We start from the raw sequence: 19,884 nt of genomic DNA, 5'->3' as shown, positions 1-19,884 counted from the left end.
GTCCTTGGCCTTGTTTGAGAAAATCCTAGAATGAGAAGGCATACTCAAGTTAAATTCCAACTAATTCTGTTTATTTACACGATACTAAAAATATTCGATATTTTCCCCAATTTCTCCTCCCCACCCCTGCCAACAGTAAAGCCTCCTAAACATACGGAAGAGCACTGCAATACAAAAATAAACAAATCACCTGCTATGTCAGATAGTGCTGCTTCTCAATATGTGCATGGCGATGTGGGACAAGCCAAAACTATAAGGCAACTGCTGAAGAATGCAATGCCCCAGCCTGGCTCTGTGCTAAATGTGAGCGTCAGTGCCAGCTAGACAATATGTTGAAAAGTGGTACTGAGATGTCCAACGGGAGGCTGTGCTTTAGAAAGCTTCCAAGCTTGCAAGCTTCCAAGAATGTAGGCCTTGGATTCTCAGAGACCCCTCTGAGAGAGTCCACTGCGTAAAGGGAGCCTCCCACAACTGAGATAGGGAAGTGATACCACTTCCCCTGGGATCACAGCTTACTGACTTTGGACGTTGCTTTGACTCGTCTACTGTTTTTTGTTCCCCGTCACCCTTCCCCTCCTCTTTCCATGCGGTGTCCTTCACCCTCCCCTCCTCTTTCCCGCCTTCATTACCTGTCTACTTCCCCAGCTCCTTCCCCCTTCCCTGAATCTTTCCCCCTGCCTGCTATTTCCCTTACGTATTTGTGCTTATAGTTTATCTCGACCATACAAGTAACTATGTTGCCACGCTTTAATAACTGTGTAACCTTTATAACGATGTAACCTGCAACTGTGATCTGATGCTCATGTAAAGCGCTCTGATACCTTCGGGTCTAGCCAGCGCTATATAAAACTTTTAAAATAAATAAATAAAATAAATTCAACATCTCCACCTAAAATAGAGGATTTTAACAGTTTAACCAGCAAACTAGGCATCTTTCTAGATTTACATTATCAGCATGAAATCCCAGGCACAGCTAGCTATGTCAGGCCTGCCTGTAGAATGAAGGTGAAGGCAGTTTACAGCCAAGAGTTGCAGTGAGAGTCACTGCAACCTTACATGATCTCAATTTCGTGAATGTAAGCCAGACCACTGCTCCTCTTCAGAATTGCAAGTGCAACAGTGTACTACAGAAGGTAGAAGTCCTCATCAAAGTGATCTTCATCGTCCAGCAGCTCCACAAAGTGACTGTATGGCAGTGTGGAACTGGACCGCCTTCTTTTTGGCTGGTGTCCTGTAGGAAGCTCATGCAGATAGATGCAATCTGACTTGAATAGACAGTGCCCATGTCAATGCAAAATGAAACAGCATCTTTTTTTGCTGGTTCTATTTGTGAATGTCTGCACCAGCGTTTCCTTCTCAGTGGCATTGCTAATCCAGTATTTGTGGGGAATGAAATAACTGGATTTGATCCTGATCTTAGGAGAACCCTTGATGACTTCACTCTGGAAGCCACGGCACTTGCTCCACTTGCGTACACAGCTCACGTAGTACGAATGGTGTACATTTTGGCAGCTCATGAGGTAGAATTTTTCACATATACCTTGTCCATGCAGATATCACAGACCACTTCTTTACTTCGCTCAAAGGCAGAATCTGTATCCCCTACACTCCCCATCTTAGGCTCCTGCACGTTCTCCGGACTGCCTGTAGTTGGCTTGATCAGCTCTCCTGGTGCTGGTCCTGCATCTCCGAGTTTAATAGCTTCTCGTGCACAGAAGGGTCTGAGGCATACCTATAAAGGCTATGCTCTCGTGCTCTATGCCCTTCTATCAGTTGATGCCTTGGAATGAACTCTGCAGCCAGGGCCCAGTCTGTTGAAGAGGGCCCAGCAGAAGTGCCTTTGCCAATGCTTTCTTCAACCTCCTCAGCTGCTCTACTCTGCAGTTTCGACAGGTGAGGGAGGGCAGGCGCCAACCCTCTTTGGCCCCTGCCCATGGCTGGTGTGAGGAGCAGTTATGGTGTGGGCAGTGGAGGTGGAGTGGGAAGTAGTGGCGACGTGGAAAGTAGCAGCAACCTCTGGGAGAGGGGCGACTCAGAGCCATAGTAGGATGATGACATGAAGGTAGCCGGCGGCAAATAGACACCAAGGGGCAGATTTACAAGCCCCTTGCACCACTATTTGCGTCATGTTTCCCATGTTAAAAATGCCGCAAAAGTGGCGCAAGGGGCTTGTAAATCTGCCCCCATGTTTGTAGCTTCCTGACCAAGGCAGAGGTGGTACATACCTGTGATTGCAACGATCTCCAAAGCAGCAAAAGCCATTCTGGAAGTTCCTGCAGATCTGGGAATTCTTTCTGTCATGCGAAAAACTGCAGTTCTTTCGCCAGTTGTAAGTTCTCCGGCTGCTGAAGTTCCTCAGTGGACCCTAGATGGGGCTCCTAGCCCGGACACTTCCACTGCTGCACCTGCCAAGAGCCCCACCTACGTCTTGAACAATCCCAATGACACACACCATCTAGAAATTAAATTCCAGCTAGAAATGAACAGAATGCCAATCCGGGTTTCTCCCTAGATAATAACAAAACTCGTCTTATGCTATAGAACATAAGTGAACATCTTCTCTCCACTCTGGGTGAATATTGTCCTGACCCTAGTGATCTTTCACCAATTTTAAACTTGAAGGAGCAACAGCACCTACTTAATGAACTAAACTGGAAATGGATGTTAAACATTCTGGCCTTTCTTGGTTATGCATTCTCTCCTTTTAAATAGAGGATTCAATGTCAGAAAGATCAGTGTCAGGTAAGAGGACTGAGGTCAGACATAGAATTGTACTGTTTGAGAGTGTAAATTAGGTGACAGGTCTCCTCTCTCCACCGTATTTAAGCTTTATTTCCACTCAAGTCAAGCTCTAAATCATGAGGTCGTTTTTTCCTTGTATGCTGATTACAACCAGTCACACTGTGATGTATTCCTATAAGTTCTGTATCGATCCCCCTATTCCTGACCCTATTCTGGTTAACAAGTTAACTAGCAGCCATCCCATGAGGCAGAAAACCCCCATGATGCAGGAACCGTTATCTGATTAAGCCACACTACGGCACAGGAACGTGTTATCTGATTAGGTCATAACGCTTGCCATCTAATTAGACAAGCGATATTCCTCCAGCCCCTGATAAGGCATACGGAGTTCTCAAAACAAATCAAACCTATGACAACCTGGGAAAAACCCTGCGGCCATTGTTTTGATTTCACCGAGAACTTCAGCAAAAGAATGTGCTAACGACCAGGTCGTATGACATCCTTATTGACGTATATATGTCCATCCTTACGTCAATCTCGGCACCTTAAAGGTATAAATATTACCGATATTGCCCTATGCAAACACACGCGGTGGTGACGAGATCGGAGCAGCCAGACTTGCCGAAGCCCAGAGCAGAGCAGACCCCGCTGGCGCAGCCCCGCCTTCCTGACGTGCTGAGAACGAGACGCTGCTTTCTCCTGCCGAGAAATCCAGCTCCGGCGCTTCCGGGTAGCCCTCGCAGGCAGCCTGGAATATCGAGACCAGAGACGAGAGATACCATCCCTCATTCATCCTAGATTCCAGGTACAGAACTGAATAACCCCTTGCAGAGAATTCTTTAGTCAGTCACTTGGCAAAACAAACTTAACTTAAACTGCTACTTTCTATTCCCGCCCACGTATTAGGCTTAGGTCAGGTACATCTGGGGTAGGCGTAGTTAGAAACACCAGTTGAGTACGATTAGTCAAATGTATATGTGTATGTATCTATTTTATCCATTTTAAACCATCATATGGCTTAGAAACCATATCAATGTTTTTACAGTATTATTTTATACTTCTGCTTTTAATGTATGCACTTTACTTAACCATAAGTATTGCAATAATATCGATCCATTTCTCTTGTATGAGAAAAGAGACGGATCAATAAATAACATCTTTTATTGAACACGCCCGTCTCTTCCTTTTCTCTACAATCTGGTGAGACTAAGAATGCACGTACTGACTTAGTAAAATAAGTCGTCTTTTGTTTTCACACGACTCTAGAGATACACTCTTGATTAGGGGAGAGCAAAGTTGTCATGTTCTATGGTTGTCAGAAACTAAATCCCTTCTTGTCTATCCAGGGAGGTTCAACTCCTCCTTGCCTGTTCGAGAAAGTTTCTAGTGAACTCTGAGCTAGCTGGCAAACCCAAAACTTTAAGTCTAATATCGACAGTAGTAGACCTAGTTAACGTCTGGTCTAGGCCTATACTATTGAAGGTATTATTCCAATGCGCAGAGCCTATTGGGATAATAGGAACTACACTACATGGCGCCCAACGCGTTTGGATAGGCGATAAAACTAACGTAAGACATTTAGAGTAACTCAGTCGTGCTTTTTCACTCAGACCCCTTTTTTCCCATAATACTCCAAAGACGTCTGGAGTGGGTGAAAGGTAATATCCGCCAGACCTCGCAGGAGGAAACTCCTATGTATGGTCCTTGGTTTAGTCAACGTTGAAGGATACACTGTTCCAAAATATTGTGCATCTAATCTTTGTTTTCATAAGAACCTGATCTGCAAACAAACAAAATAACCTTCTGGACAGTACAATGTCAGACAGTGAAGGAGACAGAGAGGCAGTTAGAATAGCAACTGAACTCGCAGCAGCTGATACTGCTATGCAAGAAGCAGACCCGGGTATAATAATCATCCCGGTCAACACAAGAAAATCTATAACTTTAAAACTTATAGAAAATGGACTGACACCTAGAGGTGGCACAGTCATATTCGTAATTGAGGCACACGAATATCGGCAGACAGAGGTATTCTACACATGGATAAACTTTCCAGCAGCTAATGCTGTAACAAAGGTCTTCCACTATTACAAAACAGAGGAACCTCCTAATGAGTACACTCCTTTCGAGGAGGTGGAAGTACCACTTAAATTTCACTTTAAATTTTCAATTTAAACTTATTTAATGGCGCCCTAAAACATAATAATCACATCACCAGGCTCGGTCCATTAGGTAGACCAGGAGCAACGTGGCCGGTTCTAGCCGGATACCCACCACATCCAGACATCGATGGGATGTCTGCAGCAGAGCTTTTAACACAGCTAAAACAATTAATAAAATTACATAGACAATTAGTCCAATATGTGATGCGGACTTCAACAATTCAACCAGTAATTAAAATTCCACAGCTGACCCCTCATCAGGGGAACACAAATAAAATTACACCACAGAACATACAATCCTGCCTAGGTAAGGTACCAGCTAAACGGGAACAAATACCATTCTGGTTAGCACAAAAAATCACCCAAATAGAGGCGGTGTTTCCAGACACCACCCCGTTAGAAAAACACAGGATTCTGACTATCTGTCTTCCAATGGGAATCGCACCACACGTGGAGGACTGTGACACTTGGGGTACAGTCTTTGCTTCCATCTACACAAAAACGCACGGTGTTCCATCCATTTCGGTAATACCAGATGTGCTAAAACAAATTCAAGACGAATACGGTCCAGAACCCGCTTTAACTCTTGGTATGAAATTACTAAAAGACTTCAAGCAGGTCTCGGCTATATTATTAGCCAACATAAAGGGAGAAGCAGCAAACGTGGCGATCCGCCAGAGGTTAAAGGAGACAGATATAGCAGACCAACCAGCTGAAATTGCCAGAATTATAGAAAAATCCTATGAGGAACTAGGTAGAGATAGTTTAGGTGGAATACCAGTAAAACCACAACTGATTGAAAGTCCTGGAAAAATATTTTTTAATAATAATTCAACATCACAAAAAAAGAGCTGGGATGGAAACAAACAATCCAATCCTAAAGAAAAGAAATTCCAGTCCAGAGGAAGGTCTCCTTGGCGGAGAGAAAAATCTCCGAACCAAAGACACAGGTCACCCCAAAGTGACCCCTCTGGGAAAAGATATGACCTTAGAAATAGGGATAATATAAAGAAACCTGATAGATATCAAGACATTGATACACGTCCCTCTCAATCTTTTCAGACTTCCTCGCAGAAATCGGAAAGAAGAGGACGATCAGAACAAAGAGAAGAGCACGCCAAGTCCAAAGACAAGGAATCTGCTCATCTAAAAAAGAAACTACAATTTCCAACAAAGAAGGTAGCCAGTATCAAGGTAGTAAACAATGCCGAGAATACTGAGGACACAACTGAAAAAAGGAGAATGGGCTCAGACAATGCTAGACAGCGCAGCAGAAGTGAGCATAGCTCGCAAAGTCCTTATGAATCATCTGGAGACAGTGGACACGAATGAATATCTTCAAGTGGAAACTGCAGACACCAGAGTTAGCAAACCTCACAAAATATATGAAATAACTTTACGTATAGAAGGGGATAAGACTAGAAAAATAAGGGGACTATTTTGGGATAATCTCTCCAAGGGCTATGACATCCTTCTAGCTGAAAAAGACTGGCCACCAGAGTTTGTCAGGGAGTGCCCTCATGGCGAAGAAATAATTATGCCTGCCTTCTCAAATCATATCCCAATTCATAAAAAATACACACTTGCCAGAAAGTGGGCAGTAGCTCAAGCTCCTGCTTTATATAAAAATCATGTAGGATGGGATGAGGACTCTCCTCCTCACAAAATCCAGTTAAAATCACAACCTACTGCACAAAGGCGGTATCCAATCAAGCAAGAAGCTAGATCAATTAGAATACCAGGGGGTGATTGAAACTTGCACCTCACAAATGAACAACCCTTTGTTTCCTGTCTCCAAACCAGACAATTCATATCGTCTAGTTTTGGATTACAGACACCTTAACTCATGTTGCAAAACTTTTGCAGTGCAAAATTCGCATAGTGCTGCACTAATGAATAACATAGTGCGCAAAAAATACAAAACAACATTAGACATCTCTAATGGATTCTTTTGTCAAAACATAGCACCAGAGAGCAGATATTTGTCTGCGTTCTCAATAAATGGCACTCAAAAACAATTCTGTCGGTTAGCCCAGGGGTACAAGAATAGCCCAGGGGTATTCTCAGCGAGAGTAACAGAGTTACTACAAACATATGATGACGAAGCATTATCTTATGTCGATGACATATACCTAACAGATGATGACTTGTATACTCACTTGAAGAGAGTGAACACCATAATACTTGGGTTCGCAGCAGAGGGTTACAAATTCAACTTTAAAAAATCGAGAATTGCCCATCTAACAGTCCTGTTCTTAGGATATGAATTATCAAGTGAAGGCAAAAGCCTGGCTGACAATTTCCTAGAGAAATGTGCCGTACTCGAAGCACCTAGAACACTAAAAAACCTACAGTCAATTCTAGGCTTCCTAAATTTCGGAAGAACATACATTGCAAATTACGCAGAAAGGGTCAAACCCCTTTATGATCTAATAAAACCAAATTTTAAAAGAACCAATTGGACTTAAATACACACAGAAATTCTGAGATCCTTACAAACAGACATGTTAATTAAAACAAAATTAGAAACACGTGATAACACACGCAATCTTGTGATTCGAGTCATCCCAGGAAGATGCGGATTCACATACCTGACCTCTAATGAGGGAGAAAAGGTACCAATTGCATTCAAATCACACTTGTACACTAAGGCTGAAATGAAATTTAGCCCAACGGAAAAAATTCTTACTGCAACACAGACAGCTATAGCAAAAGAACGAGCCCTGGCACAAGGTAAACGAATAATAATCGTGACACCGATACCTGCCCTAGAGGCTGTAACAAAAGCAAGCATTCCAAATGCTAAAGCGCTCCATCCGAGATGGATACAATGGGCTAATTCTCTTGCTGCAACAGACGTGGCATACGAATTTGATCCTAACTTAAAAACACAAGAATTTCTCCAATATGAATTTGAATGTCCTCCGCCGACCGAAATTCTGCCTCTAGAACATTACGGCTGTATGATATATACAGACGGATCAGCACAACCCGCAGTAGGGGGTAAACAAGCTTACAGTGCTGCGTGCGCGATTGTTAAAGGTCGCTGGCACGAAGGAAAATTCAAACCAGCTATCACTAAGACACAATCTCTAGGAGATTGTACAGCTCAGCGAGCTGAACTACTGGCGTTCAAGATGGCGCTTGAAAATACCGATCGAGAATTCCCCACACTCATAGTGTGCGATTCGTATTACTGCGTTCAGTCTTACAATGAATACTTGCAGATCTGGCTTCAGAATGGCTTTAAGGATGCAAAAGGAGGCACAATCAAGCATAAGATGCTCTGGGAACAAGTAGTTCTATTACAAAAAGAACTACCAAAGACTCACGTGATACATACACTGAGTCATCAACGTGATGGCGTTCACGTTGCAGGGAATTCATTGGCTGATGAGGCCGCGAAGGCAGCTGTGCAAACGGCTTCCGTAGCTGCCATCACACGGTCAAAAACAAAAATAGACAGCGAAATATTACAGGCTGTCAGCGCTACAGGAAAGGATTCGATAGAAACACTCCCGAAAGGCTTTCCAGTAAAATACTCATACATAACTGATGCAAACAATGTTCCTTTTGCTCGAATCCCTGGAGTGGGGGATAGGGCAATTCCAAACATGGAACATAGGTTAGGACTGATAATAGCGGCACACGAAGGGCTTGCTTCTATACATGCTGGCGTCTCAGCCACAGTATCATTATTAAAACAGAGATACTGGTGGCCACAAATGAGAAGACAAACAAGGAACTATGTTTTAGAATGTGAAATATGTCAAAGAATGAAAGTATCAACGGTGAGACGTCCAGCGCAGACGCCCCTTCTAATCTCAGATAAACCATTAGCCTGTGTTTACCTAGACCACTGTGGTCCCTTACAAAGGGATGGTAACTATAAATATATCTTGGTTGCAGTGGACTCATGCACGAGATTCATATGGATGTGGCCCCAGCGAACGGCTGACGCCAGAACTGTTATAAAAGATTTGCGAGTCTTTATCGGCACATACGCAATTGGCATGCTGCATTCGGACCATGGTCCTGCTTTTAGCTCTAGAGCTTATAAGGAGGCCATGGTCAGCATGGGCGTTACATTGCGGTACTCTTGTTCATTTCACCCTGAGGGGAACGGAATTGTTGAAAGAAAAAACCGTGACATAAAGCTATCTATAACAGAAAGGATATTAGGTTCGGGAGCTGGGTGGGTCAAACATCTAATAAGGGTCCAACGTAGTCTAAATAACCTGCCAAGTAATTCTCTGAAGGGATTCAGTCCGTACGAATTATTGTTTGGAACTAGGATGTTAGTCTTAGACCTCGACAGTCAGACTTCAGTGGTGAAGGAAAAAAGCTTTGATATCAAAGATCGTTTGGCTATTTTGCAGGACTTAAACGAAACAAGAAAAGACCTGAGCAACATAAAGTTGAAACAGCAGCCAACAACCACTGAAGAACCACCACCTGTCCCAGCAAGACCTGTCTGGATTCCAAAAGTCGGGGATCTAGTCAGAGAAAAGATCGCGGTAAAGAAGGAATTTGGGCCTTCTTACAGAAAAGCAGTTCCTGTCTTGTCTATCAACGGGACAAGATCAGTTGTACTACCGCCGCTTGCTGGTAAAAAGGAGAACCGAGTTGTATCCATCGACCTGGTAAAACCACAATCATGTGGCCGATAACAAATAGTAGGCCAAGTGGACTCCCGAAAAGTAGTAGAACACCAAGATTTGCTACAAACACAGAGGTCCAATCTAAGAGGCTAATCACATTCGAAACGCCTACAGAACTACAACAAGGACTATGCAACAATGCAATGGAACTTAGACCCTTGAAAACCCAAATAAAAACATTTAGCAGAGACACACCAATCTATAATGAAGTAACAAACGACTATGCAAGAAACAGTAATCCTGAAGCAATTGGAACAATTGACAGAACTGCATCCGGCTACTTCATAAACTTCGATGATTCCTCTGAAGGCTTCACTGAATCAAAAACACAGCCATCAACAAAAACCTTTAAAGATAAAGTTAAAGTACTTTTGAAACAACTGAAAGAAACATATCTGATTTCTCCATGGATTGAATTTTGGGTGGGTTTTGGTGCATTTATCCTCATACTTTGGCTCATCATGGTACTAACTTTGGGACGCTTAATTGAGGGAAAATATGCTAAAATGGACACAGCAAGTCAGAAAATCAACTTGATCCTCAAACCACACACATCTTCACACGTCGAGAAAAGAAAACTTTCTTCAGTCAACTTCACAGCCAATCCTATACCGGGTGGGGTAGCATGGGACAACACTGACTACGAAATGTATGGTCCGGTTGAAATCCTGAAATATCCACACCAAATTAAGATCTCGTTGAGTGACTTTGTAAAAGCAAGCTCATTTGCTGATGAATGGGACTTTGAAAGTATAAATAATATGATGTCTGACTTAGTGATGTCTGCTAAATTTACAAAACATGATTATTTGCAGGGTTCGACAAATTATGATAGTATGTACTGTTATAACCACTATGGTAACCATTTTCTACATAGATCTGCACAACCTAGAAATGTTTTAAATTATAATCAATGGGAACATTGTGCAACCCCTCCAAAAGGAAGCTCAAGAACCGTTTATGACAAATATTCATACTTTTCAGGTTTCAACTCAAGTAATGCTGAAACATTTTATTTCAAATTCTCAAATAAGACAGGGACAAAGACCATGATAACAAACACGAAATTGATATATTCAGACTCATTCTTTGAACAAATGAATACTTTTGGTTTTGATTATTGGGACAAAAATGTTGAAGTAAAGAGTGTTTGGGGTACAAAAGAATGGCAAGTACAGGGTATAGAATCTTTGTTTAGAGCCTGCATGATCCCAGAACAAATATATTTTTTAATGACACTGTTCAACAAACTACCTGTCTCGGCCTAGCCAAAATCAAAGACTTAAATAAACCGTCTATTCCAAAACCAACAATGAACAGCAATAGCTCTACAGATGAAGAGATAGACGTAAATTATGTATTAAACCAAAACAGAACACATCCTGATTGGAAAAAGTGGTTGATCTGGCCCACAGATACTAATAACTGTCAAGACAGATTCCTGAACAAAACACAGGGGTTCAAAATGACCAGGCCAGACCCTAGATATTCCCAAAGACAACACCCAGGGATAATAACCACCTACAGTGTGGGCAAATTATGCCTTCAGTGGCTACAAACTTCCACACTGGCAGAAATTAAGCAACACCTAACTTTACTTACTGATGGTGCTGACTTGCGTGATTTCATTGTGGGACCGCGCAAACAGCGTCAGAAACGTTTCATAGCAGCCTCTGTATATGCAGCATACAACGAGGCCTGGAAGGTGACTCAAATTGAGACAGCAGAAAGTATACGGGAAATTGACCGTATTAATTTGGAAAAATCACTTTCTGTAGTGGACAATGGGTTAATGACTCTGTCCTCCAGAATTTTTTCTCTGGACAGCATTGTGTCTTCAGCAATCGACATATTATCGCAAGACTTACTGTTGTTACAACACGGTCAGTCCCAATTGCGTTCTATTGTACAGCTTGGCTGGACGTTACAAAATCTGCGTTCAGGCTATGTGCCTTGGCGTTTAATCAACACAACGTCACTATTCAATATCTTTAACCTCACTGATAAACAAATCAGTATGGCACAAAAGGGTGCTGATTATACAATCCTGAGCATTGAGAAACTCGAGAGATTACCAGTGACAATGTCAGAACGACCTGTCAGTGAATGGATAATACATGGGATAATTAATATTCCAATATCAACCTTCAGGTTTCAATACTGCCAAAAATATATACAGGCTGGCATGTACGAAAAATTGGGAAAAGGGTACATTAAAACAACATGGAACTTGCCCTATTCACATGCATGTGTCAGTAATAAAGGACAGAAAGTGTTTCTTAGTGGCAATAATTGTGCGATGTCACTGAGCGGTACACTTCTGTGTAATGGAATTAGTTTGCATGGAGCCTGTGAAGGGAACTCAAATAACCTTTCATGTCACCAACTAGGCGCACCTGCAACAGAGATAGAACCATTCTTTCAAAGACTCTATAATGGGAGTTACGTTCTAATTGTGGACCGCAGATGCTGTAGTCTTATGCCCGGGACTCCCTATCTCGTAACTACGACTGCGAAGGTCAAGTGCTGTGGACGCTAATTGTTCCCCAGCTCCCTTCCAGACAGGGAGGCAAGGGCATGGCCCAACTTGAAAATTACTTCTATTCGAATAGATACTTTAAGCAGAATGAAAACAGTGCTTCTTCAGACGCCGACCAGGCTCACGTCATCAAAAGAAACGTATGATCTCCTAGTCGCAAGGACGACTGCAGAGATTCACTCATTGTTATCAACTAATTCCCCCATACATTTCGCAGAAATCCTGAATGAAATCTTAAATATTTCTGATACCAGTGGAGTCTCAAAAGTATTTAAGACAGTATTTTCGATGGCATTAACACCATTCAAAGCCATACTGGGTATTTTTCCAGATTTCGTCCATTCGATTTTTGGCGGACTTCCCCTCATTTTGGGACTAATTGCAGGAATCCTATTCCTAGTCCTTATATTTCGTTATGGCAAACCATGTCACAGACAAAACACCTGCGACAAGGGAAGAAACAATCCTAGCCATTGGATACCGGGACCGGATATCAAAAATCCTGGGACTATCCCGGCTTAGAGACCTGAACATGACTTGGTTTCTTTCATTTCGACCAATGTGGCAACGATGTGTTTTACCTGTATTGAGGTGCTTGCTATGCGGAGAAGAATGCGTGTTAGACACCTGTCTGACGCTACAATCGGATGCGCCAATGGATGCAGAAACATTGTTGAGTCCAATAAAGGCTCACGCTTTGTGCTGCCCTCAACGGCTACCAATCCTGATGACGGCATTCGTGGAAGCTTCACCACTACGATTAAGGGGTAGTGAAGTTCAAGATGAAAGCAGCATTGATCAGGTACGACCTTCTGTCAGCAATTCTAATGAAAACGTCAATGGAGACAATCGTGCGCACGAATGCATGGTTACATCCTTTTCCGAGTTAGTGGAACTCTCCCAGGAAGCTGTTGACAGCTTTTTCGACAGTCTAAATGATATGATGTTCTCACCAGAGCAGAAATAGAGACTTTTGAGCAAGCTCGCACACGGCGTTCCCTGAATTTGGCCTTCAGCTAAAATAGCAAAATACCATGAACAATTTTCCCTCCAGTTCACGGACAGCAATTTTTTTCAGCAGCCCCAAAATATTTCTACATATTTTTCGGGACACTTATCTTCTGCTTAAAGTAAGAACTATTCTTAGAGAACTAAAATTTCTATTTTTAGATACTTTATAGACATTAGCTGCCCGCTGGTATGTTCATAATTATTTTATTCTGTGATGGAATGGTCTCGAACCTTTTTTCTGTATTAAGAGCCATTTCATGTGTAAATTCTCATATACAAATTAGTGATAATGTATAGATATGCGTGATTACTTTAGCATTATTCTACGGCTTGAGTGCATATATTACATGTGACTGTTTTTTCCGTATATTTGATAATTTCAAAATGCATTTTATGTATTTTGGGGTGGTAAGGTATACACGATACTCTACAGTATGTTTTACTATGCATAGATTCGTAAATATGTCCATAGTTAGCGTGGAGTGGGTGTGATGTATTCCTATAAGTTCTGTATCGATCCCCCTATTCCTGACCCTATTCTGGTTAACAAGTTAACTAGCAGCCATCACATGAGGCAGAAAACCCCCATGATGCAGGAACCGTTATCTGATTAAGCCACACTACGGCACAGGAACGTGTTATCTGATTAGGTCATAACGCTTGCCATCTAATTAGACAAGCGATATTCCTCCAGCCCCTGATAAGGCATACGGAGTTCTCAAAACAAATCAAACCTATGACAACCTGGGAAAAACCCTGCGGCCATTGTTTTGATTTCACCGAGAACTTCAGCAAAAGAATGTGCTAACGACCAGGTCGTATGACATCCTTATTGACGTATCTATGTCCATCCTTACGTCAATCTCGGCACCTTAAAGGTATAAATATTACCGATATTGCCCTATGCAAACACACGCGGTGGTGACGAGATCGGAGCAGCCAGACTTGCCGAAGCCCAGAGCAGAGCAGACCCCGCTGGCGCAGCCCCGCCTTCCTGACGCGCTGAGAACGAGACGCTGCTTTCTCCTGCCGAGAAATCCAGCTCCGGCGCTTCCGGGTAGCCCTCGCAGGCAGCCTGGAATATCGAGACCAGAGACGAGAGATACCATCCCTCATTCATCCTAGATTCCAGGTACAGAACTGAATAACCCCTTGCAGAGAATTCTTTAGTCAGTCACTTGGCAAAACAAACTTAACTTAAACTGCTACTTTCTATTCCCGCCCACGTATTAGGCTTAGGTCAGGTACATCTGGGGTAGGCGTAGTTAGAAACACCAGTTGAGGACGATTAGTCAAATGTATATGTGTATGTATCTATTTTATCCATTTTAAACCATCATATGGCTTAGAAACCATATCAATGTTTTTACAGTATTATTTTATACTTCTGCTTTTAATGTATGCACTTTACTTAACCATAAGTATTGCAATAATATCGATCCATTTCTCTTGTATGAGAAAAGAGACTGATCAATAAATAACATCTTTTATTGAACACGCCCGTCTCTTCCTTTTCTCTACAATCTGGTGAGACTAAGAATGCACGTACTGACTGAGTAAAATAAGTCGTCTTTTGTTTTCACACGACTCTAGAGATACACTCTTGATTAGGGGAGAGCAAAGTTGTCATGTTCTATGGTTGTCAGAAACTAAATCCCTTCTTGTCTATCCAGGGAGGTTCAACTCCTCCTTGCCTATTCGAGAAAGTTTCTAGTGAACTCTGAGCTAGCTGGCAAACCCAAAACTTTAAGTCTAATATCGACAGTAGTAGACCTAGTTAACGTCTGGTCTAGGCCTATACTATTGAAGGTATTATTCCAATGCGCAGAGCCTATTGGGATAATAGGAACTACACTACAACACTGAAACTTCCTGAATGTTCCACAATGACTTGGAGGAGATAAAAGCAAGCCCAAACTACATTCAGACCCAAATCCACAATATATAAAGATGTCCTAATGGCAGCCAGACAGTATAGGCCTCATTCATTGTGTATAGTTACATTGGGCGGGGCTACTGCCCAAGGAAATAACAATACAGCGGGTGTGCTTTTTTTCCCTAGTGTGATATTATTGGCCATTATAAGTTACAAGGATCGAAATTGGGCATAACGTGGCAGTATTGTATGGTTTCTAACATTCTGAGATGAAACACTCACAATCTTGCACGTGAGACTCCCTTCACGACCATCAAGTCTTTTCTTTGAGCCTTATTTTTTTTTTTATATATTGCATCGTTGATTTTAAGGATAATATGAAGCAGCAAAAAGTTTAAGGGGCATATTATCAAGGGGGTTTATCTCCGCTTTTTTGGCTTTAAAAGCCAAGAAAGCGGAGATAAAATTATCTCCCTATTACCTAGCTGTCGCTAACACCAGTTAGCGACAGCTAGTAGGAGATAGCGACCATCTTGGGCCCCACTTTGCATGTCAGTGATATTTATCACTAATGACATGCAAAGTGGGCGTGCCAAGATGTTAGCGACTGGAAACAGTCGCTAACACCCCTATCTCCTATTACCAAATTTTGGAGATATTCGCGCTAAGCGCGAATATCTCCAAAAGCTAACACCTGCCCTGAGCAGTTCTTAGCCATGTTATCCGATGGGAGGTGGATAACATGGCTAAGAGCATTAGCTCGGTAATGCATGAATATCGCTGACTTTTCAGCGATATTCATGCATTGCGGCCGTTTTTTATCGCATTTGCGATAAACCTTGGTAATACCAAGGTTTATCTGCGATAAAAATCGCCGCAGCTCAGCCGTAACATTTTGTCTCTAACCAAGCAATAGCGATAATTATCGCAATTGCTTGGTAATATGCCCCTAATTTCGGGGCATTATGATAACGTGACTGGGGAATTTAATTGTAGTTCTCTATGGGGAGATTCATTTCTTAGCTGCCATTGTTGGGACATTAGCAGAAAATGGTTAGCGCTCTAGCAGGCAGCAGCCTGTCAGCTGCTCCAGGCCAGCTCTATTAAACGCCGTCATGGCACTGTGGTACTGGTTCCTCTCATGACCATTGGATCTTTCCTTTGAATTGTATTTCTCTGTGGGGGTAATTCATTTATTAGCAGTCGTTTGGGGGATGTCAGCAGAGAGCAGTTAGCACTCTGGTAGTCAAGTCAACACACTGTCAGCGGCTCCAGGCTGGCGCTATTAAACAGGGCTGTGGCGCGATGCAACTGGGTCCCGCCACGATCATCGGGTGCTTTCTTTGAGCCTTATTTTTTTAATGTTGCATCGTTGATGTTTATGGTCATTTGAAGCAGCAAAAAGTTGCATTAGGCTGTATTGTGATAACATGAAGTGGGGGATTGAATTGAATTTCTCTGTGGGGGGAATTCATTTATTTGCAGCCATTGTTGGGACATCATGATGGTGCGCCAAAGGCAAGCCCCTCTGTGCCCATCCACGTCCGAACGGGTCCAGGGGCCAGGAACGATCCCCCAATATCCCTAGGTAAACTTACTTATTCTGCTCCCCAACTGCTTGCCCTTCGCCCCATTGTTTCAGAAATGTGTTTCCTTTCCCTGATTTAGAGCATATAGTAGCAGTTAGAAAGTGCCCACACTGTTGCAGAAGTAACTGATGACAACAAATCTTCGAAGTGTCCCCAGCATGTTGACTGGTTCTGCACACTAAGACAAGGGGCAGTCTGTGTCTTCAAATATAGACATGCTGTCTGCTGTATGCTTTCCATCAGGCAGAGGCAGTCTCACACTGCAATGTGTGTGATGATGGCTTGTCCCTGCACTGGCAGCAACAAAGAGATAGGTACACAGCTCTTAAGCCCAGTGCTTTTGCAGTTCCCTGGTGAATCATTAGCCTAGCCAGTGTGCCATGGGCCCTAGTGCAAGGAATAAAATAGACCACCCAACTTCTATTGAATTTTGAAATACAGCAATAATCAGGGTTCAGCTGCTGGGCCTTTGTGTTAAATTTCCTGCTGCACTAATGTAAGCTATGCCAGATGCAGCACTTTGCAACATGCATGTTTTGGTGCAAACTCAGGTTCAGGCTGTGTTCACTCCATGGATCTTTAGTTCCCATGGTTTCTGCGGATTGTCCTCGGTGATCACCGGGGGTGGGCAGTCGGGTTGCCCAGCTGCTTGGCACCATTGACATTCTTTGATGGCTTGCTCCAGCCGGGTGTCCATGTTCGGAAACCACACTTTTGCTCGGAGTCTGCTCTTGGTCTTTAACACTCCTTGGTGTCCGCGGTGAGCCAGCTCGATCGCTTGTTGGGTCAGGCTCGCTGGCATGACGATCCGTGGTCCTCGTAGAAGACATCCTTGGCTGTCCACAGACAGTTCGTCTCTCACCTTTAGAATGGTCTCTAGGGCAGTCTTTGCTTGGGGCGTCCTCTTGTTCAATGATGATTGGAGTGTCTTCCATTCATTTGATTGCACTGCAGGGACCACCAGTTGGAGGATTTCATCGCTTCGAGTGGCTTCAATGATCATGTCCATGCTCATGGGGAGCGGTCTTGATCTTTCCAGTATCACCTGTACGTACTCTTCTGTTTCGTCGGCATCTTCTTTTTCTTTGGAGGTTGCCGCCCTGGGATGCCTAGAGAGGTAGTCCGCCGGGTTGGTCGCTCCCGGTTTGAATTCTAGCTGGTAGTCGTACTCCTGGAGCTGTAGGATCCATTTCTCTATTCTGGGTGGTGGTTTGAAGACTGACCCTCGGAACGGGGGAGAAGGGGCTTGTGGTCTGTCGAGACGGTGAAAGGATGCCCATATACATACACATGGAAGTGTCTGCACGCCCAGTGTATGGCGATCGCCTCCCTCTCGATTTGGGAGTATCTCTGTTCGGTCTCTGTTAACGACCGGCTGGCGTAGGCGATGGGTACCCAGTCATCGGTCCCTCTGCGTTGGGTCAGCACCGCTCCTAGGCCGTAGGGGCTGGCATCCACGGCCATATTTGTAGGCTTGGCTGGGTCGAAATATGATAAGGTCTGTTCGGCCGACAGGGCTGTTTTGGTGTTCTGGAACGCCGCTTATTGTTCCTCTTCCCATTGCCAGGGGGTGGTGGATTTGGTTAGGTCTCGGAGGGGCCTGGTGAGATTGGACAGGTCTGGGATGAACCGCCCACAGAAGTTCACCATCCCGAGGAAGCTCTGTACTTCCGATATGTTCGTCGCTCTGGTGTCTCCTGTACGTCCTTCACCTTGTCCCGGTCCGGAGCATTCCCTTGGTCCGAGAACGTGTATCCGAAGAAGCTGATCCTATTCCGGAGGAACTGGCACTTCTCGCGGTACAACGTGAGACCAGAGTCTTTGATTCTCTGCAGCACGCCCCTCAGTCTTTTGTGATGTTCCTCGACTGTGTTTGCATAGATGAGTAGATCATCGCTGACATTTAGGACTCCCGGGAGCCCGCTCAGGACCTCTCTGATCGTGTTTTGGAAGACTTCCGCGGCGCTCGAGATCCCAAAATTGAGACGTCGGTATCGCCGGAGTCTCACATGGGTAGAGAAAGTGGTGATGTATCAGGAATCCAGATGCAGGGGCAGCTGATGGTAGCCTGACCGGAGGTCCATTTTGGAGAACCACTTCGCTCCGTTGAGTTCACTCAGGATGTCGTCGATGGTGGGCGTCAAATGTCGTTCCCTTTTCACTGCCGCATTGGGTAGGCGCATGTCGACACAGATGCGGACCTGTCCGGGCTGTTTGGGTTTTCGCGCCACCACGATTGGTGATACCCACGGTGTGGGTCCACTGACTTTCTCGATGATCCCTTGGCGTTCAAGAGTTTCCAGTTCTTGTTCCACTTTCTTTCTCAGGTGGAACGCTATTCTCCGGTGTCTGAGGGCTACCGGCTGGATGGATGGGTCTATGTGAAAAGCTACTTCTTTGCCTTTTAGACATCCTATTCCTTGGAATGTGTCTTCGAATTCTTCGAGTATGGTATCGAGCTCTTCTTCCAGCACCGCCATCGCAAATGAGATCAGGTGGAGGTGTTCGGCCGCCTGCCCACTGAGAAGCATGCCGCTGCCCTCTTTGGTGACGTAGATGGTTGTGGCGACCTTCTGGTCATGGTGGTGTACTTCCGTTTGGAAGCATCCAATCAGAGGGATCGGGGTCTTTTGCCCATATGCGAAGACTCGGATCTTGGCTGTCTTCAGGGTCGGCTTGTCTCGTAGTTGGTTATAGACGTTTGCTGCCATAAGTTCAATTGAGGCTCCTGTGTCTATTGTGGCTCTCACCTCTTGGTTGTGGATTCTTATACGGCATTTTGGGAGGCATCTCTTTTTCCGCATGGGTTGGTCGATGGCGAAGACGTAGTGGACTGGGTAGGTGTTGGAGTCGTCGTCCATATCTTCACTGTCCGGGCTGTCTCTGATGGCATGTGCTGCTTCAGGCTTTTGTTTGGATGATCGGCAGACTGACGCGAAATGGTTCATTTGCCCACATGAGCCACATTTCTTTCCCTGTGCTGGGCAGTCTTGGGCACGATGAGGCGCACCGCCACAGTAACCACATTCTTTTCTGCGCTCTGGTGGTTTTCTTCGTCCGAACTGGCGTTGTTTCGGTCGGACAACGTGGACCTGTTCGGCTGTGTTCACCTGTTCCATTTTGACTGGTCTGTGGAGTGCCGCTTCCATGTGTGATGCTCTTGCTTGTGACAGTTCCTTGGATCGTCCAAGCTTCAAAATGTCCGCCAACGGTTTTCCATCTTCTTGGAGGATTTTCACCCTTAGATTGGAGGAGTAGCAGCCTTGTATTATCTGGCTCCGTATCTCCTCTTGCTCGTCACGGA

General features: G+C 44.1%; 1 pseudogene; it reads right to left on the bottom strand.

The window, feature by feature from the left end:
- Positions 1–1,286: 1,286 nt before the first annotated feature.
- On the bottom strand, positions 1,287–18,044 carry LOC144773776 (uncharacterized; annotated as a pseudogene).
- Between the last annotated feature and the right edge of the window lie 1,840 nt (positions 18,045–19,884).

This window comes from Lissotriton helveticus, chromosome 8 (genome assembly GCF_964261635.1).
Source record: "Lissotriton helveticus chromosome 8, aLisHel1.1, whole genome shotgun sequence".
Taxonomy (NCBI): Eukaryota; Metazoa; Chordata; class Amphibia; order Caudata; family Salamandridae; genus Lissotriton; species Lissotriton helveticus.
This window is presented reverse-complemented; position numbering and strand designations above follow the sequence as displayed.